Source organism: Protopterus annectens, chromosome 7.part0, assembly GCF_019279795.1.
Source record: "Protopterus annectens isolate FY-2018-M chromosome 7.part0, PAN1.0, whole genome shotgun sequence".
Lineage (NCBI taxonomy): Eukaryota > Metazoa > Chordata > Ceratodontiformes > Protopteridae > Protopterus > Protopterus annectens.
Window position 1 is genome coordinate 885,983,667 of NC_056739.1, and position 13,429 is coordinate 885,997,095.

Sequence of the window (13,429 nt, forward strand, 5' to 3'; positions counted from 1 at the left end):
TGAGTCCTTCCTTTTTTGGAGATACAATATGTTGCGTCTTTTCCTGGTATCCTTAGTTTTACTATCAGGTAATCTTCTAATAAAGAGAGTTATAATATTTTTATTATAAGATTGTTGTTTATACTATGTCTTAGCTTCCAAACGGGATCTGGGGAGTTAGCGCATGGTATTGTGGGATATAGGGCTGCCTCGAGCCGGTAAAAATAGCTCTCGAGCTATAGTATAGGCCGAGTCGGAGCCGAGGATCGGCTCTGAACCCATCCAGCAAGAAAGAAGGCGAGAAGAAGACAACTAACATGGAACGTTATGATAAGACATAACTTCTTCTTATATTGTGATTGTAGTAGGCTTTTGCCAGTTTTGAACACCACAGATAATTATGTTTTATAAATATTTTACTTTTTCAGTTTCTTAATTTTATAAAAAAAAGCAGTCCACTCATAAACTTTACAACAGCAAATGAAAAACATATGGACCACAAGACAAGGTTGAACTCTTTTTTTTTTTTTTTTTTTTTTTTTTTTCTTCCTTTATTCCAGAAGTCTTGCAGTTTCTTTCAACACTATGTGAGGCTGTCTCCAGTTACTCTACCATTATGCTACAACTGGAATCTGTTTCAAAGTTTCATATTGGTTTCCGGAATTGCTCTTGGTCTTCGCCAAGCTCTCTAAAGCCTTCCTTTGAGGCATTTTTATTTTATGTCTCCCATTTAAAGACCCAATTCCCCATTTGTGATCTTAGTTTTGTACTAGAGGTTCTAATTTAACATCCTTTTGAGACGTCTCATCTGTAGACCTGAAATTTTTATCAAGGAAACCCCTTTCTTTGGTTGATATTTCATCAGCCAGGAAGATTTCAGAACTAAATTCATTGTCATCTAATCCACCGTATTTCATCTTTGACAAAGACAGGGTTTCTTTGAGAACCAACCCTTCCTTTCTTCCAAAAGTGCCACTAAAGAGCAATTTAAATCAGCCATTACATTAGAATGTATTTTTTCCTAACCATTCTAATAAAGGAAAATATCTTCTACTTATTCTGGATGTTCATAGACAACTCGGAGTCTGTCTGCATAGAACCAGACCTTTCAGAAAGAATGCACAGTTATTCACATCTTGTGCTTCAAACAAGATGGGCAAGAAAGTTTCCAAGGTAACATTATCCAGATGCCTGTGTATATTCTTCCAGAAATAGTCTTAACCATCTAAACGAAGAGCTCATGCCACTGGATCTCTGTCAGTCACCACTTCCTTTTTTCTGAAATTCTTCAGTGGATGACGTTTTACTGCAGCAGCCTGGTTTATGTTGCATGCCTTTGCCAAACATTATAAGCTGGATATAATTTCCAGGTGTAAAGCTGCCTTTGGAGCTACAGTTCTAAGAGATATCCTTTCATGATGCCACCTGATAAGCTAGGTAGTTTGGGTTACTGTCACTGCAATTGGATCACACAGATTGATGAGATAAGATATGGAAGTACTTACCTTAATGCTGGATACCTTTCATCCTAGTCCATCCAGTGTGACATTCCTTCTTCCTTCTTACCTCATCTACATTGTCATCTTGCTCCAAGGGATCTGCAGACTGCCTTGAAGCTCTTCTTCCCTCCATTTTATCATTTTGAAACCTAGTTACTGGATCCTGTCTTTTCTGGCTGAGGAATGTCTGAGGTTAATGAGAAAAAAGGGGAATTATGGGAAGTAAGCTTTGAAGAAGCTCAATGCTAGAAGCACTGACAGATGGACAGATTGGTTATGACAAGTGGGTCAGTACCCAATAGTCGTATTTGGCAGACCAGGATGAAAAGGATCCAGTGTTATGGTTAATACATAGCTTTCATTATTTGGGTGCTCCATTTCTTATATTCCATCCATTATTTCTGTAGTATATTACATATTAGTACCACTTTAGGCTTTCACATCTGTCTAGTTATTTATTTATTGCTACGATTAATAAAACATTCTTAAGAGCCTTTTGTTATCTTGCTTCATGTGAAAACCAGTGTTAGCAGTAATCACTGATAGTTATCTGTCTTTGATTATTAAATATTAGGGTCCACATGATGCCTCCTTTAGGGGCGGGTTACTCTCTGAGCTGTCCCCAGAGATTCTTAAGGACTTCATGAAGATTCATTTGCAGGGGGCATTTCTAATCCTTCATCTTATTCTACTTTGCTGAAGTCAGCTTGGAAAAGTCCAATCCATTTCATCCCACTTCTGTTGCAGCACCCTCCTTTCTGGACAGGATCCAGAGAAGTGCCTTTCTCTTTTCAGAGACTGGTCCAAGAACTCAAATATATGGCTTCTTGCAATCAAGTCTCAAAGATGTACCCTGACCACCCTGTTACTCTTTTTGGAACTATTGGCAAGTTTTTTATTTTTCCTGTACAATTTTTGGCCCTGTACCTGCCAGATATCAAGCTTTCCTCAGTCAGTCTTTAGCCTCTTCTTTCACCGGTATTAAGTATCCTCAGCTTCTGGACTAGAGCCATTCAGGGGAGCCATTGTCCAGGCAGCAATTATGGTGGTTTAAGTCCTTGCCGCTATTCCTGCTTTGAGGATATTTTTAGACTGTGACACTTACCTGGGATGGAGGTCATAATAACCTGTGTTACAATGAGGATCTCTGTACCTAATACACTTTCCTATATACCTATATGAAAGGTTACCATATGAACATGTCTTGGAGTGCTGAGTCATGTTTCATGGAGGCTTCCTGCTTTGCAGTGTTGTGATCCAGACCACCCTTGCATCATTGGCATTTCTGTTCTCCCCATACCTGCTTTAGGTAGCAGCTGAGTTACTGATTGAACTTTGGTCATAGGGTGTTATTCCCGAATGCCAGTGAAGGTGGTATTATTGACAACAGTATTGTCTACTTCCATTTTTATGTCCTACATTTGATGGTCCATTGCCAGAGAATAGTCATTCCGTCTTGAATAGTCTACCTGTTTTGGATCACAGCTGCCATTTGTTGAGGTGCTGGATTTTGGCCTGCAAGCTGTAGTCAGGTTTTCTGTGTCTTTGCCTTTTGCGATGAAATCTGTCACATGAGAAGCATCTCTGAAAGGACTGGAAGTAAGGCGACACCACTCTCACTCTACCCCAGCCTAAGAAAGATGCAGTTAGAGAAGTGTCACCATATTATTCCATCATTCTTCTTGAGCCAATAGCAGTGCATTCATAGTTTGGAGGCACTCAGGCCTGAAACTCTTCTTGTGAGATTAGTCAAAGAAAGTGCAGTGGTGCTTGCAGAAATATTAGGAAGAGGACACATTTTACATTTTTTTATTTCTAAGTCTAAGCCTAACATCAAGCCAGCTCCTAATTAGGCTTAATCCATTGGTTTCCCTGTATGAGAGACATATGCTTAGTACTGTATGAACATGAGAGCCAGACAGTTAAAGCCATCATACAGGCAGCCATGAGGGCCGTTTGTGCCTCCAGTGGCATCCCAGCAACTAAGGGCATATGTTTTGGCTTTAACTCCCCCAGTGGTGACGTGAGCAGGGTCCCCCCCCCCAGCTCGATGCATATACATTCTTTTGCATGTGATGGCAAGAGCTAACATCAGTGGCTTTGTTGGCCACAACTCATTTCCTTCCTGCTTGCTGTTAAGGATAAAGTATCTGCTTTGACTTGGAACATTGATGAGTCAGCAAGGAACCTCCTCACCCCCAGGATAGGCATACAAGTCCTGCACTGGCAGTTCCATCAAGCTCCCAGACTGCTACTTGAATTCTGATCACCTGAGCTGTTGTCAGGGCTTTGTCCCTGTATGCCATGGTTATGGCTTCGTTTCTACCCTTTTCCGGAGGTAGTGAACCATATTTGTGCATGGACCACTACCTAGGGCATATTCCTGGTGCTGTTGATATTTCAGGATATTCAAATAATTTAGCAGACATACTGAGGCACATCTCAGGTTCACTTGTGGCTGTTTAAATTTATCAAGTCTTTGTTCAGTTTTTATAGGTGGAACAGTCTGAAAGTTGCATTATTCACCAACATCACTCCCTAAACTATGCTACATCTGTCCTGTACAGTTATTAACTGGATATCAAAGCATAAACCAGGACACACACACACACACACACACACACACACACACACACACACACACACACACACACACAAAACACACTTTACTGTGGTTCACAGTTCTCACAGCCTCTAATGCAGGAGGCGTACACCCCTTTATCATCAAACATATATATTCACACCTGTGTTTTTTGCTGATAAGAGTTCAGGTCTTTACCACAGGAAGCTTGGGAAACAATACTCTGTGTAGCAGAGCAATAACATTTGTATTACAGGGGCTTGAGGAAGTGAAGTTTATATACTCCTCTACCCAAATTCTTTTCCCTCCCAATAAAGAAGTAGATCTCTGATGTTGAACAGAGTCTGTGGAGTAGGTGGAATTTTCCTGTACATTCCCTTGATCTCTTGCCTGCTGACATTTCATATAAGGAAGTAAAGTTTTAGTTTTGATACCTGTTAACCATGGGATTCTGGCTCCAAGATATTTGAGTCTTGTCCTCTGGGTAAAGGATTGTGGTCCAACTGCTATGGTGCCCTATGATATGACAAGATGAATTCAGTCGTCATTCTTTCAAGTTGCAGGAAGTTATCCCTATTTGCCAGATAGTCTATGGGAGGTTTTGAAACCATTTTAGAAAACAGCTAAGCAGCCCTTCACTTGAGCTTTCTACAAAGTTCTGTTTAGAAGGCTCTCCATTGGGTTTGAAAGATCATTTTCCTCCTCACTCTAACTTTCTAAATTTACCTGGTCTCTCTCTCATGTTTAGGTAACAGTTTCTTCACCATTAGAGTGCGTGTCTCATTCATCTTGGCGCATCTTGGATAGTGGAAGACAACATTTTTTATCTGGATTATAATATTGCTCAGTACATTTTAAAGGAGAGTAGTCTTCTCTAGTCCCCAGGAAAGAATCCTACCTACTCCACTTTAAGACGTGAACTTCTTTGACGTTCTCTTATGTTTCACCATTTTAATTTGTTTTTGGATCTGAGGTCTGCCTCCTAGAGAATGTCATTCCTGACAGTTCACTTGATTTCCAAACTCCACACAATCAAAAGTCTTAGTTTTAATGAAAGACCATTTTTCTTTCCTCATTTCTTTCTAAGAGGTGTATCTAACATGCATTTTAATCTTTTTTTATCCTCAGGTTTTCTTTTTAAGCTGAAAATTGAGTAGAACACATCTGTAGTACCTTACATGTGTTCTGGGTCCTTTGGCACATAAAAGTGGATCAACAGTTTTATTTCCTTGTCCCTGGCAAATAGTGCTTTACAGTTACCAAACAGTCTTCTGTTAGCATGTTGACAGGGTGCTCCACCAGAGGCATCCTCTTGTGCTTAAAAGGCATTTATGCCATCACCAAATGGTCATTAATGCCTTTCTTTACCAGGCATCATCATTTAGGCTTCCACTGAAGGGGCAGATTTGGAAAAGTTTTTCTTAAGAACGTTCTGTGTTGAACACCCCCCCCCCCCCGTCTGCCAGGTTTAATCTTTCACTTTTGGGTCTTTTATCATTGCAATGCTTGAAATAGTGCTGACATGTTCCACCCACTGATGAGGGCCTCTTAAAGTGAAATACAACTATATCATTTCAACTTTGAGGGGACTCTCTGAAGTAGATGCTTTCATGTGTACGTACCTCTTGAATGGGTGCTTTAATACATACATCTTCTTTCTTTGTGTGTGATACTTGGATCATTCTTATCATGACATAAAAATATATTCAAATTTTATAATTTGATGGCACCTCAGAGAATGTTGCCTTGCAGGTGTAACCACTGTTTCAGCATGGATAGATGCTACTAATTGTGATGATTGCTTCTCTTGGTTACACTACAGAGACTGTTTGTATGGTCCAAAGGGAGGGGGGGGGGTATACTTGCTCCATTCTTGGGAGGTTTAAGGATAACCTCATAAAAAAGCATGGGAGTACCCAAAAAGTACAGCCACGGTAGAGGGCCCTCTTGAAGATAAATATGTTAAGTACTGTCATTACTATTAAGTTTTCATCAAATGGTAGCAGTAAACCAAATAGCTTTTACTTTACCCACCTTCTGTTTCCTCAGGTTTGGATAGATTTACCAGTAGTGGCTGCCTTCTGTGAAAGGAACAACTGAAGCCTCATCTTTCAATGATACTGATGTAGGTGACACAACACCCAAAGATATAGCCCAGAAAAATCCATTATTATTTGACTATTTTCTGTCCTTCTCTCCCACCTTGCGGCACAGATCCATTTGTCCCAAAGCTTCAGTCTGTCCCTCCCAGACTGGGACTGCAGGCAAATGGGTCTTATCCATCATACAAAAATGTTAGAGAATGTCTTGGAAAGAGGACCCCTCATCTAAAGGAATTCTTCCACATTTGAAAATCAATGTAATCTCTTCCCCCTGCCTTGGTTCAGGACCTTCTCTCCCAGGGGGACTGTAGCACCAGGTCCTCCCTAGGGCTAGGGAAAAGGTTTCTACTCAAGACTCTTCTGGTCCCCTGGAAAGAAGAAACATGGAGGCCCATTCTGGATGTGTCATACCGCAACACCTTTTTTGAAGTTCTGTGTTTCAGGATAATCTCTCTACAGTCCTTACTTCCCTTGATCCTTCCTCAGAATTTCCTAGTCCCCCAAGACATGAAGGCTACGTACTTGCATATACCTGTATACCCTGCATGCAGGAAGTATCTCAGGTTTTCAGTTTCTTCATCACACCTTCAGTTTTATACTTTACCCTTTGGATTGTGCACAGCTCCCAGAGTCTTCACAAAGTGACCTGCTCCATCTTTTGCCTTTTGCGAAACCCAGGGAAGTCCAAATTTGTGTCCCTAGACTATCTTCTAATTTAGTCCTCATCCCAGGAAGTTCTGCTGTTGCATCTCAACTTCACTATGCCTCTGCTGGAAAGACTGGGATTCACTCTCGACCTCAGGAGAAAGTTCTCTTTTTGACCAGTTAATTCCAGTCCTTACTCTTGCTATCTATGACCTCCGCGAGAGAGAGAGAGAGATGCTAAGTGCCCTAGAGTACATGGCAAACACAATTTTGATGGTTCTTTATGCTAGATTACACAAAGAATATCCAGTGGTACCCGAAGTCCTTTGGTCTCAAGTCTTCTCTTGGCCTTTTTGAAGAAGGAGTTGTAATGATGGATCTCTTAGGTTCATCTCAGTACAGGGATTCCCTTCCTCACACCCACACCCACCCTGGACCTCCATACATTCTCAACTAAGCAGGTCTGGGGTGTGTGGACTGCCTCCACAAGAGTTTAGGGATTGTGGTTATCCAGAGAGGTCAGGGAACCGATTAGTGTAAAGGAGATGAAAGCCCTGCTTCAACCTCTACAAGTGCTGTCTCACCTTTGGAGCCCTGACCCTCTGAATGCATTCACAAACCTGTGTCATCTGGTATATCAGCAGACAGGGGGGCACCAGAACTTAGCAACTGTGCAGGCTAGCTTTAATGGCATAAGACATAGCCTTTAAAAAAATGTCATTCCAGGTAGTTTACATACCGCCAGAGGATAATGCCCTTGCAGACTTCCTCAGCAGATCCTGAGAAGACCCTCATGAATAGCTGTTACACTTGGAGGTTTTTCTGGACATAGTTCATAAGTGTGGTCCATCTCAGGTAGATCTTTTGACCTCCAATCAGATCAGACAACTCAGACTGTTCTGCTCCATAATTCCTTGTCACCAGACCTGGAGGACCGACACCATAGCCTTCAACTGGACATGGTTCCTTTGCACAGCCACCTTTCTCCAATCCCAAATGTTCTCTTGAAGGTCAAGAGGGACAAGCCCAAAATCTTCCTAGTGACTCCTTTTGACCCAGACAGCATTGGTTGCCCCTTCTACTCTTTCTGGCCAGAGGCAGTCCCACCAAGTTACTCTGCAAAACAGACTTACATAAAAACAAGGACTGTCTGACCCCAACCTGTGGGCTTTCAGCCTGACTCTCTCTGGGTGAAAGAAACTCAATTTCTTTCAGACACCAATTTTCAGAGGATGTACTTCAGGTAGTACAGGAGATGAGAGAGTCTATCACTAGAAGATATTACATCTCCGATTGGAAAAGATTTTCAGTATGGTGTTACAGAAAGAATGAGCACCCCATCAGGTCGGTTATACCTACTGTCCTTTCATAAACGCAAGTTACTCAAGTATGTTCTGGTGTGTTCTTTCATCAAGGTCCACTTGTCTGCGGTTTCTGCTTGCCTGCCTTTAAATCCATCGTTTCTCTCCAGATTTGAAGTCAAAACATTTTTTAAAAGCCATCCTTAATCTGAATCCCCCTTAGAAGGCTGTACTGTGCCTCCCTGGTATCTGAAGTTTGGTCTGGAAAAACTTGCTTTGCTACCTTTTGAACCAGTAGCGTCCGTTTCACTAAAATTCTGTACCTGAAAAACAGGTCTTTTGGTTGTTCTTACCTTTACCAGATGGGTTTGATTTGCATGTCCTGATGACAATTCCTCCTGCCCGCATCTTCCATAAAGACAAGGATTCATTAAGGGCTAACCCACCCTTTATATCCAAAGTGGTAAATGAGCTGCCACAGAATCCCCTAACCCACAAAACAGAGGTGAGAGTCTCCTCCACTACCTTGATGTACATTGACAGCCAAGATTCTGCTTGGATAAAACAAAACAATTCAGAAAAACTGGCCAATTATGTTTCTTTCCATGAGGGTAAGTTGGGAAGCCTTGTTTTCAAACATACTGTCTCCAACAAGTCCATTTCCTTCTGTTACATTTTCCACAGTAAGACCCTGCCAACTAGAGTGAAGGCTCACTCCACTAGTGCATCCTCCTCTTCTCGTGCCTTCTTCAGAGGCATTGATTCCATATCTATCCTTGAGGTTGCCTCTTGGACTACAATACACATTTTCACTAAGCATTACAGAGTAGATGCATTTTCCAGATCTAGGGCCACCTTCACTAAGTCTGTCCTATTATGACTAGTAGACAGCACTCCTGTCTTTAATCCTACCACCCTCAATAGCTGTTGGGCTTGGGAATCGCCCACAAGTATTGGAATACTGCAACAGTAATCTAAGGAAGAACACGATGCAGTTGTTTAAGAACTTACTATTAAAGTAGAAGTTGCACTGATCACTACAGTATTGTTTACCTCCCTTCTTCCACCATCTTTTCTCTATTCTTGTGCTATGTGGATCGTGGTGGCAGTTATCTTCCCTCCCTCTTACTTTGACATGTGTTTTCCTACTTAGTACACTAAGGCTTTTTCCAGGGTCCTCCTGGGACAAAATAGTTCTGAGCGTCTCACATTCTTACGTCTGCTTATATACCCCTATGCCCAAAGGCTGAGGTTATAAGCCAGTCATACGGAGTGTCAAAAAGGTTTTTGGCTTTGGTGTGCCAGCTGAGTATCAAGTTACCCTTGACAGGATAAAACCCTACAAGTACTGGAATACTGCAACTGTGATCAGTGGGTCATCTACTGTTGTATGTTTTTACACAACTGTATTGTGTCATCAACAACCCCCCTTTTTTCCCATTTTCTACATGGGATTGGGGTGTCGTGTCAGCTGCCACCATCTCTGTCTCACTGTATTTAGTGACATTCTTCTGTCTTCTTCAACACTGCCTGTCACTGTTCTTCTCTCATGCAATCCATCCACCTTTTTGCTGGCCACACTTGTTTCCTCTTGCCTTCTTCGTGTTTTACCTTTTCTGCAATTGGAGTTACTTTGGCTTTTGCTGTTATGTCCTTATTTTTCTGTCTGTCCCACGGTGGGCATCTTACCACTTGGCTCAGGCACTTAATCTCCATCACCTCTAGCATCTTCAAGTACTTTGCCTTTACTGCTCAGGTTTCCATACCCTACAGTAATACTGGTTGCATATGATAAGTTCCATCAGCTGGGAAAGTTCACCTTTGATTATAGCAACTATCGAATTCAGTGTATTGATCTCCTCACGATGTGCTGGAGAAAATATAGATGGAATATCGTCCAAAGAATCCATCCTGCAATGACCACTAATAAATGAACACAAAATGAAGCGTAGATGAACTGGTACCAAATAGTAAAAGGACAAAACACTCCAAGGCAGTCCAGGATAAACACAGACATAAAATATTTGAAGATTTATAGAAATACAAAGCAACTTGTAATACACATGAGAAGTATAGCAAATCTAATTCAAGTAGAATGGTATGTTATGAATGATATTTGTAACAACCCATCTATTTGAGTAATGAAGCCTGACAAAGGCAGAGGAATTGTTTTATATAACACGGTTGATTATGTGAGCAAGATGTATAATATTCTGAACAACACGGACACCTATGAGATTATATCTGTAAATTAAATTAATATAGCCCATAGAAGAATTGATTTTTTTTTTTGGAGGAATACCTCTTGGAGAATAGAATTACTAAGAACATTTACAATTATTTGAGAGTAGAAAATCCAGTTATAGCCACCGTAGTAGGTATACCCAAAATACATAAATGTTTAATCGAACCCCCCCCCCCCCCGCCCCATTGTATCAGGCAGTAAATCTAAAACTTTTCCTTTTGGTAAACTTGTGGACAAATGATTAAAAGTAGTATGTATGAAGGTAGATCATATCCTTAAGGATTCATGGGATTCTTTAAGTAGACTTACTATTCAGTTATGGGGACAGTAAGCTTACTTTTTTAATGATCGATGTTGTAGACTTATTCATGTGTAGCCCCCGCGAGAAAGGACTTGACAGTTTTATGAGCAGTGTGAGGAATTATTCTGGATTTGATTGGGAAAAGGCACAAGTAATTGTTGAGTTTTTTATGTCTATTGTGCTTGATCACAATTACATTTATTTTGAGGGGGAATACTACCGGCAGGTTAGAGGAGTGGCAATGGGGTGCACCCATTTTTGCCAATTTAGTATTGTTGAACTGGGACACTAAGTATGTATTCCCAAGTAAATTTATGGAAAATATTAAAAGGTACATCCGGTTTTTGGACGACATTTTAATTCTGTGGAGTGGCGACAATTCAATCAAAGAATTTATTGATTATTTAAATAGTACAAGCGATTTCTTGAAATTCACTTACACATATAATGCACATGGTCTCCCATTCTTGGATACTTGTATATCGCACTGTGAGCTGGACTTTCTATCCATTCTATATCGGAAACCAACATATAGTAATAATTGTTTACAATGTAATACTCATCATCCAACCATACAAAAGAAGAGCATTGTTAAGGGACAATGCATTAGAGCAGCTCGGATGACCTCCGAGTATGATGACATGGTGAAAGAGTTAGAAATTAAAGGAAACATTTCCATGGAGAAGGGGGTACCCCAGAAGACTAATACATGATGCTATTCAGTATGTGAAAAGCCAGTGGGGGGTAAAATATAAACCACTTGGAATTGGATTAACTATTGACCATGATGATGTTGACAATGCTTTTAAGAGGGCTTGTATACTTGAATATAGTATAGATGTACAACATATTAAACAAATTATTGCAAGTAACTGGAATATATTAAACTGTGATAGTGATGTACTCAGTGTTGTGGGTAACACACCTGCCTTTGTTTAAAACGGGTAGAAATCTGAAAAATAGATTTGAAAGTAGTTTGATGCATAATTCTTCTAGCAGACACAACATATACGGGGGCACTAAGAGATGTGTATTTTGTAATCCGTGTTCAGCTATTCTAGAAGTGGACAGCATAGTACTGGATAATATAAACGAAACACATATTTCTTTAAGAGATGTAATTGTAATGCAAGCCATGTCATCTCTCTCGCTAAGTGTACTGTGTCCTGTATTCTACATGGGAAAAACTAATAGATTATTGGAAAATAGGATTTGTGAACATAATTGTCAGATTAAAAAATGTAACACAGACAATGCTCTATATAGACATTTAGCTGCTAGTACCAGATGTAAAAATTTTAAATTTGCTATTTTGGATAGTTTAAAAGTGGATCCAAAAGGAGGAAATAAGATTTTATTAGAGGAGAAAGTAGTCAAGTGGCAGCTTTTATTAAATGCTGCCAACTATCCTGGAATTAAACTATTTCCATTAGCTCTAGAGCATTAAGTTATGATGGATATTAATTACCGGTTATGTAGAACTTATTTTTATGTCGCCATTTTATGATGATGATAAAGTTTTAACAGAGATAGCCAAGTGTGTTATCCGGTGTTGGTGTATGTTGCTTTAATTAGTTTATGGGTTTTAACATGTGATGTGATTTTTATTAGACATTATTAGTATTTAAGAGGGAGGTCTGAAATGTGTATTAGATTCTGATGAAGCCTGCAGATATGTGAGCGAAAGCGCTTAATTTTTAAGTATTTTTTATTCTGTGGATATTTATTAAAGATATTTCACTCTGTGAAATTTGTCTGTGTTTATCCTGGCCTGCCTTGGAGTGTTTTCTCCTTTTACTATTTGGTACCAGTTCATCTATGCTTCATTTTGTGTTAGTTTATAAGCAGTTTATAATTATAGTTTAAAATTTAAATGGGTCTTTATGAATTTGGGTCTGAACGATATTTAATCTCATTCGGTAATGCAGCCACCACAACTTTCTTCCAAAACACTGTTCACCGCCTTTTAAAATACTGGTAACCGAAGCCTTCCAAATCTTTATCACTTACTTCCCTATTAATGTCCAAAGTTCACAGGAATGCCATCTGTTCCTAGCAACTTCCCTGTTGATTGAGTATACATCACCCTTTTATCTCATCTCTTCCTGTATTAGCTATTAATTGATGAGCCTTATCTTTCTCTGAAGTTGGCATAGTTAAGTTTTCCATTAGTATTTCCATTTATGTCATTTCTTGGTTTCCATTTTCCTCTGTTGTACATAAATTTTCATAAAATTTCCAAAATATATCCATTACCATTTCTATAGGGTGTGTGGTTATTTTTTTTTTGGCGTAGCCTCTCTAGGTGTGGTGACAACCCTTTGTTGCCTAATGTCATGGTGGTAAAAGCTTTTGTGCCTTGGAGTTATCAAAAAGTAGTTGATTAATAGCATCTTTTCTGCACTCTTGCATGTTATCCAAATACGCCCTTATTTTCCTTTAAGTACTCTGCAGTTGCCTTTATTCTGTGACATTCCCCTTATTTTGCAATAATTTATCCTTTGACGTCCACTATAAACAATCCCTGTTACTTCTTTCCTCTCTCTCTCTTATTTCTATCATGTTTTAAATACAATTTTTTCATTTTATCTCCCTCATTAACTATCTCTTCTGAAGAAATTTCTATCTTCCCTAGTAACTCTTGAATCACTTCCACTGTCCATGTATTAAATTCCTCTCATTTTAGCAGGTAAGTTGGAAAGCAAACTTGTCTAATTTTCACTTATTTACCTTGCGTCTTTATGTTGGTCTTTATTGCTTCATGGTCTGAAATAGT

The 13,429-nt window shown here is 39.7% G+C and overlaps 1 protein-coding gene across 1 annotated transcript in view; it reads left to right on the forward strand.

Moving 5' to 3' along the window:
• SCAPER (S-phase cyclin A associated protein in the ER) overlaps window positions 1-13,429 on the forward strand; it is a gene marked incomplete in the record, with an annotated part of 4,815,867 nt that overhangs the window by 1,261,782 nt on the left and 3,540,656 nt on the right.